Source organism: Lipotes vexillifer, unplaced genomic scaffold, assembly GCF_000442215.2.
Source record: "Lipotes vexillifer unplaced genomic scaffold, Lipotes_vexillifer_v1.1 scaffold952, whole genome shotgun sequence".
In the NCBI taxonomy this organism is placed as follows: Eukaryota; Metazoa; Chordata; class Mammalia; order Artiodactyla; family Lipotidae; genus Lipotes; species Lipotes vexillifer.
In genome coordinates, this window is record NW_006773530.1 from 449,794 (window position 1) to 456,822 (window position 7,029).

General features: G+C 52.9%; 1 protein-coding gene across 2 annotated transcripts in view; it reads left to right on the forward strand.

Annotated features, from left to right (window-relative positions):
• Nucleotides 1-7,029, forward strand: part of RAI2 (retinoic acid induced 2) — a 62,418-nt gene that overhangs the window by 50,848 nt on the left and 4,541 nt on the right. The gene's annotated exons all lie outside the window — the stretch shown is intronic.

Here is a 7,029-nt window from a genome sequence, read left to right on the forward strand (position 1 = left end):
GGGGGGGGGGCACCAGTGCCCAGGTGAGGCTGGCACGGTTTTCATGCCGAGAGTTGGTGAGGGGCTCATGTGCATTAGGATAAAGGGAAAATCTGAATTCCAGTCCTTTGCACCTTGCAAATCTGCACCCCTTCCTTCCAGTGACCCCTCGGAGGGTCTATTTCTGGCACACTAGTCTCTGGAAAATGTCCTGCTAATGACACGGGATTATAAACAGTCCTTTTCCCAGAACAAAAATTTAACCTTTGTATCTCAATCTAATTAGAAGTATTTTCTCTTCCAGGAGCAGGTTTTTTTCCCTCTTTGTTCCTTATTTAAGAGGTTTCTTTATTGCCAGAAAAATCTCCAAACACCATAGCTTTTTAAGATGATAGACCCTGGCCAGAGATCTTGAACATGACCTGTTGCTCCTGCACGAGGTGGCCACTCCGGCACCAGCACCTGAGGGTGTTCGGGTGCTGTGTGTCCAGCTTAAGGCTCTGGGACCTTGGCCGAGTGCAGGGGTGGACACTCCTGGGCTCTCACAGCCCACATCCAGGTGAGTGTCCCCTGCCACCACCAGCAGTTCTTTCTGATTTTCTCTGGTGATTCTGATCTGTGTCTCTCCCCTTCCCCTGGGCTCACCAAGGCTTGAGGAGGGTGCTTCTTTCCTCTTAGTTTCAGGGGCAACCCTCCCTGAACAATAAGCATTTCTCCTCTACCTTAGAGGGGTCCTCGCACTGACATCTCTTCCCATTGCTGTCTAGGGACTGGCATCCTTTTAGAGACTTACTCCTTTACCTCTGCAAGAGCTGTGCACCTTGAGGGAGCCCTGTTAGAAGCAGATCGCCCTGGGAGGGTATCAGTTGGTGAATCCTTGGGGAATTGAGCTGAGAGAGAAGGCATTGAGCCTGTGGAGAAAACAGCATCAGGGTGGAGGGCTAGGAGATGCACGCCTGGCACGCAGTAAAGGTGCTCAGGTAGTTTTTGAAAGAATACATACATGAGTGGACGCGAACCTAGTTCTCTATTCCGGCCCCGCACCCAGGCCTGCAGCCCGAGGGCCGCCATAGGTCCTCTGTGGGCAGGCCGGAGGTACTTGGGAGTGTAAAATGAGATCGGAAATGCAAAGACATCTGACAGTCTCTTCCTGGGCCAGAAAGGAACCAGGGCAGCTGCGTGGCACCCTCCACAGCCAGACCCCAGATCCCTCCTGTGCTCTGGTGGAATCCTACCACGTCGTAGGGACGTTTGGCACATCGTGGGTTCCCGACAGCGCTGTGATATCTTCACCCCACAGACACTGCCCTGCTCTGGAAGTCGAGTCCCAAGAGAGATGAACCGTGCTCTGACCGAAGCCAAAGGGTCTTCTTACCTTCTCCCCTGGCCTGGTTTACAGACGAACCAGAACTCCCCAAAGAGCCTGTCTGCCTTCTCTAACCTGCCCCTCTTCACCATTCCGGGTCCCTCCCTCCAAGCCGCTGCCCTCACCCACGCTGTGGGCTGTGGAGTTGGGAGGATAGGGAATGGCGTCTTCTCGGGAGTCATGGGCTTGGCCCAGAAAGACCCGCCCCCATTCTGCCCTTCCCCCACCCCCTTGTGCCCTTTCCCTCTTCCATCCAAGTCTCTTGAATTCCCGCACGTCCCCATCCCTCAGGACCCGCAGCAATTCCTAGAAGGCCGGGTTTGACTCCTTCCCGCACACACCACTCACTCGTGGGAAGCCTGAGTGAACTTTCCACCCCACCATGAGAGGGGGGCAGTACCCCACGTTACAGAAGAGGAAACTGAGTCCCAGGGTCACAAAATGACTTTACCCCAGTCACAAAGAGCTCGTGTGTGTGTGTGTGTGTGTGTGTGTGTGTGTGTGTGTGTCTTGAATCTCATCTTTTACTTCTGTTTCAATTTCTTGTCTATTAGATATCATGCACTCGAGGGTTTATTTCATCTTTTTTATCAAGCTCCTCACCCATCAAACTCTATTTGACAGTCTGATGGTTGAATCAGACCATCCCACATACTTTGGTGCTGGACTCTGCTTAAGGGATACAGACGTAGCAGGGGACCCCTTTGACTCAAGTGAAATTTGAACCCAAGGCAATGGCTGAGGGACTGTGCTTTTGAAGGAGCACAGGTCTGAGAGTCTTGCACGCTACAACCTCTGAGCCTCACTCAACCAGTGAACCTCAGCTTCCTGCTCTGCAGAATGTGAGGGGTGGCCTGGGCCAGTGACCCCAAGACTCGTTCAGGCAGGGGGGACCCTTGGAAGTCTCGCTGGGCCTTGGAAGCTCTGTCTCTCCTGCCGAGTTCCACCTTTTTCATGCTTGCACTCCTGTCAGAAACAAAAGAAAGAATTGAACACCCCCCTCAATACATACACATTGTTAAATTATATATGTCTTCCTGTATTTATTTATTACATAGGCCATAAAATAGAAAAATGGGAATAAAACGGATGAGATGGTAAAATGGACATAAATAAGTTTTATGACGACTTTACCCTGCTCCCCGGCAAGGCCTGGGAGTGCCCTGGTGTCAGTGGCTAGTTTACTGTGCTCAGGCTCGCTGCTTCCTCCTGCCCGACTGTCTCACAGCTCCCATTTTTCACCAATATCACATCACGTCAGAGCTAAGATTTGCACTCAGTCCTCTCTGGCAGAACTCCCCACAGCCGCTGCCCACCTTCACGAAGGTGAGACTCAGTCACGAGCTGCATGGCCACCACCGTTTTAATAAATGAAGTAACGTGTTGGGGACTCGTTCCCAAAACTAGCTTGGCTTGTCATAGTCCTTTCGGAGGGCCGTGGAGATCTCTGCGTGTAAAAGGCAATCAGCTGTAAGCCAGGTGACTATTTTGTGTATTCTCCGCATTGTAGCCAATTTGGGAATCCATTCATGTGATAATTATGTCCACAGCTTCAGTAGGAACGCCCTGTGCTGATGTTTGAAGCTCAGAAAATTTAATCACCGGGGCAAGTAATTGACAATTATTACACCCTATGGGGAGAGCAAAACCATTTTTTACCCAGTTGGAATTGCTTCTTAGATATTTAGTGCATGTCAGGTCCTGAATGGTGAAACCATATCTACGTTGTATTAAAGGATGCAAGTTATGCTTTGCTCATTTCACTCATAGTAAGTGGCTGGTGATTTTTATACACCATTAGGTTGATCATTGAGGGTGTAGTTTTAAGTGCTGGATTGAAAGCAAGAAATAGATTTAGAATAGGGTGCAGTTGCGAGGCGGGGAGATACTTACAGAGGTCTCTGGGAAGTCAGCCTTGCAAGAAGGAGTGACACCTCACTTTTTCCCGGGGGCGGGGGCACATGGGAAGACTCTGTGACGGCCAGGGTGGAAGTTGAGGGAATTCCGGACTTGATGGCTTTAATCTTTTCTGGGAAGTAAGAAGCAAGATCAGCCACTAAGAAGAAGGTTGGCTGACCAGGTGCCTTGTTCTCTGGCCTTTGGATTAAGGCCATGCTGACTGCACAGTAGAGTCACCTGGGGTATTTTTCAAAACCCCAATGCCCCGGCTGTACCCCAGACCAACTAAGTCAGAGTCTTGGTGGTGGGACCCAGGCATCAGTATTTTTTAAAGCTTCCGGGTGATTCTAATGTGTAGCCAAGTTGAGAACCAGAGCTAAGCCAGCACCTGTCGGATGTGAACGTGCACACAGATCATCCCGGGAGCGTGTCGAGATGCAGGTGCTGATTCAGGTGGTCTGGGGCGGGGCTCGAGACTCTGCATTTTTAGCAGGCTCTCAGGTAATGCTGCTGCTCCAAGGACATGGACGATCCAATTCTGACCTGAAAAAATGATGGCTGCCTACAGGCTCCATAAAAACCAAAGCTGTTGATATTTTACAGTTGGAAAACACATAGTATCGGGACATATTTTTAGAAAATGAATGTCTTTTGTTTAAATAAATTTATTTATTTTTATTTATTTATTTTTGGCTGCATTGGGTCTTCATTGCTGCGCGTGGGCTTTCTCCAGTTGCGGCGAGCGGGGGCTGCTCTTGGTTGCGGTGCGCGGGCTTCTCATTGCGGTGGCTTCTCTCGTTGCGGAGCTCGGGCTCTAGGCACGCGGGCTTCAGTAGTTATGGCTCGTGGGCTCAGGAGTTGTGGCTCACGGGCTCTAGAGCGCAGGCTCAGTAGTTGTGGAGCACGGTCTCTAGGCACGAGGGCTCAGTAGTTATGGCTCACAGGCTCAGTAGTTGTGGCTCACGGGCTCAGTAGTTATGGCTCACAGGCTCAGTAGTTGGGGCGCACGGGCTTAGTTGCCCCGCGGCATGTGGGGTCTTCCCAGACCAGGGCTCGAACGCGTGTCCCCTGCGTTGGCAGGTGGATTCTTAACCACTGCGCCACCAGGGAAGTCCTGAAAATGAATGTCTTAAGGGAAGAAATTTATCTTGATAAAATATCTAGGTGAGGCTGACTTCAGGGGAAGAGGAGGGCAGGTCGCATCTGCAGGCTGTTCGGGCTGAAGGGGGTGTCCCCAGGATCGGGACCAGGGGACTCCAGAATGGCCCGCCCTAGATCATCCAGGTCCTGGAGGTGGAATCTGCCCAGATCACTAAGACTGCTTCCCCTGAGGCTGAGCTCACTTCCCCGTGACCTCACTCCAGTGGTCCCAGGGTCCTCACATGGCTCCCAGGCAGCCAGTGGCCCCTGGCTTGCGTTACCACGAGGTGACCCTGCCCACCAGACCTAGGAACCCAGTCCTCAAGCATTTCCTCGGGGGCGCTTGGCGCTGCAGACCAGGGGCCTTGTGGTCGTCTTGACAGTTGTTTCTGTGGTGAAAATGCTCTCAATTCACAGTACAAAATCAAGCCCCTCTCTAGAAGGTGATATAGGGCTCCTGGCATGCCCACAGGGCTTTTGTCCAAATTCCCAGCTCAGAAATCAAGCTCTGCGTGAGGTGGTCCCGGGGATCCTGTCCTGGGTTAGAGTGGGGTTCACAGTCACATTCTGAACTTCCTTCAGTTGGAGTCGGTGCAGGCTCCTCAGGGGGTGCCCATGGGATCATTTAGGATGTAGCTGAGGGTATTAGGTTGAGTGTGTGAGTGTGTGTGTGTGTGTGTGTGTGTGTGTGTGTGTGTGTGTGTGGAGAGAGAGAGGGAGAGAGAGATTAGGTGTTAAATGTCCACAACAGGGAAATAGATGGACTCTACGACCTAGAGAATAGTCTAAATTATCTGAGGGGTCAACTGTTTTCACTTTTGAAATTAAGCTATAAATGAATCCTTGTCACAAAAATGTCAATCTGTATGGAAGCCTGTAAGGTAAATTGAGTCCTTTGTGTGATGCTCTGGAGGCAGGAGGCCTGAGAGGCAGGCCCGGCTTGCAGGGCACCCAGTGGGGTGCAGATGTGGGGTGGGTCACTGACCTACTGCCTGGGAGTTGGGCCCCAGGTTGGCTTCTTCACGAATGTAACTCCTTATCAGGAAAACGGCACACGTGTCGCTTTGCTTTGGTTTTCTTTGTCTGTGTGTGTCAGAGAAACACGGGACCCTAGGATGAATCCATTCACAGGTCACCGTGTCAGACTCTTCACTGTCCACAAAGTGCTTTCGCATGTACTGTCTCGTCATTGGAGTCTCCCCCTGGCTGGTGAAGGTGGGTGACTGCCATGTTCCCCTCCGTGGCACCTGTGGGCCTGACCCTCTGCTCTCTCCACAACAAGAGCAGGGTGACCTCTGTGATAACTGGCCTCTGGCGAGTTTTATTCAGCCTTTCTGGGTCACGGTTTCCTCATCTGTAAAAAAGATCGGGAAGAGGATAGAGATGTAAGCTTTAATGTCCCTGCCAGGCTTGATATGCCATGATTCTATAAAAGTGACAAGACGCTGGTTATGAGAACACCAGGCTGCGAAAGGCCTAGATACTCATTCATGCCCTCCTTTCTGAAAGGATTCACCAGCTACGGTTATCAAGATGAGCAGGTGAGAAAGTTGTTTCTCATACTGGCAATGCCAGTATGAGGGGGAGGTTCAGGACTTGCCAAGGTAAGTTGGGGTCCTGTGGGAGCTCAGTGGGGTTGGGGGAGATCTCAGAGGATGAGAGTCCAGCGTCTGACAGGTGAGCAGGAGTTGGCTGGGTGAAGGTCAAGGCCCGAGAGGGCTCCAAGCTGAGGGGCGGATCCTAGGGACAACGTGCCTCTGGTATCCTTAGATCTTCGTGATAGTTAGACAAGGGGTTCAGGTGGCAATTTTGTGACCCCACAGGTCTCTGAGCCCAATTACTGCCCCAGACAGTCCTTCCTCACCGCCCCAGCTGCTCTGTGCCCTGAGGCTTCTCCGCAGGGTCTCCATCTTGGGGGGGGGGGCACGTAGGCAACTGGCCACGGGCCAAGAGAGCGAGGGTCTCCAGCAACCGCAGATCCAGATCGCCCACTTCCCCTCCCTTTACGCCCCGCCCCATACCCCCAGGGGTAATGGGTGCAGGCCGAATGGATGGCCGATCTCATTTAAATCCATTTAATATTTTGAAAAACCCAAACAAAAGGCTCCCTGCCACCTCTGAAGAAATGGCACCCCCTCAGCTTGAGCATTATGTGGTGGTTTCTGTGACACGACCTCTCCAGTCGGCATCTGGCTTCTGGCTTGTCCTCAGGGACACAGACTTGCCCTGTGAGCCCTCGTCTCAGGAGCTGGTTGTTTTCCTCAGGGCATCCCTGGGGCTTCCAGCACTGGCTCCTACAACAGTGACACCCACTTCGGCCCCCCAGCTGCTGACCCAGAGTCGGGGGGCGTGCTGTCCGGGTGAATGAGGGGAGGAGGAGCAGGGCGGAAGAGGGGAAGAGCCCCATGGGAGGCGGGACGGTGCTTGACGAAGGCAGTGTAGCCCTGGGCCCCGCGTGGTACGCGACGCGGAGCGGGTGCTCAGTCCCCGGTGGGGAGTGGCGGGCATCGTCTCAGCAGGACTCTAGGTGAGCGACTGCGGCTGCTCCCCAGGCCTGCTTGGCTCAGGCATCAGGCAGGTGCAAAGCTGTCTCGTGGGAGGAGGCAGGGGTGGTAGCCCCGCCCTTGGCCCCCCCTGCCCCCCCC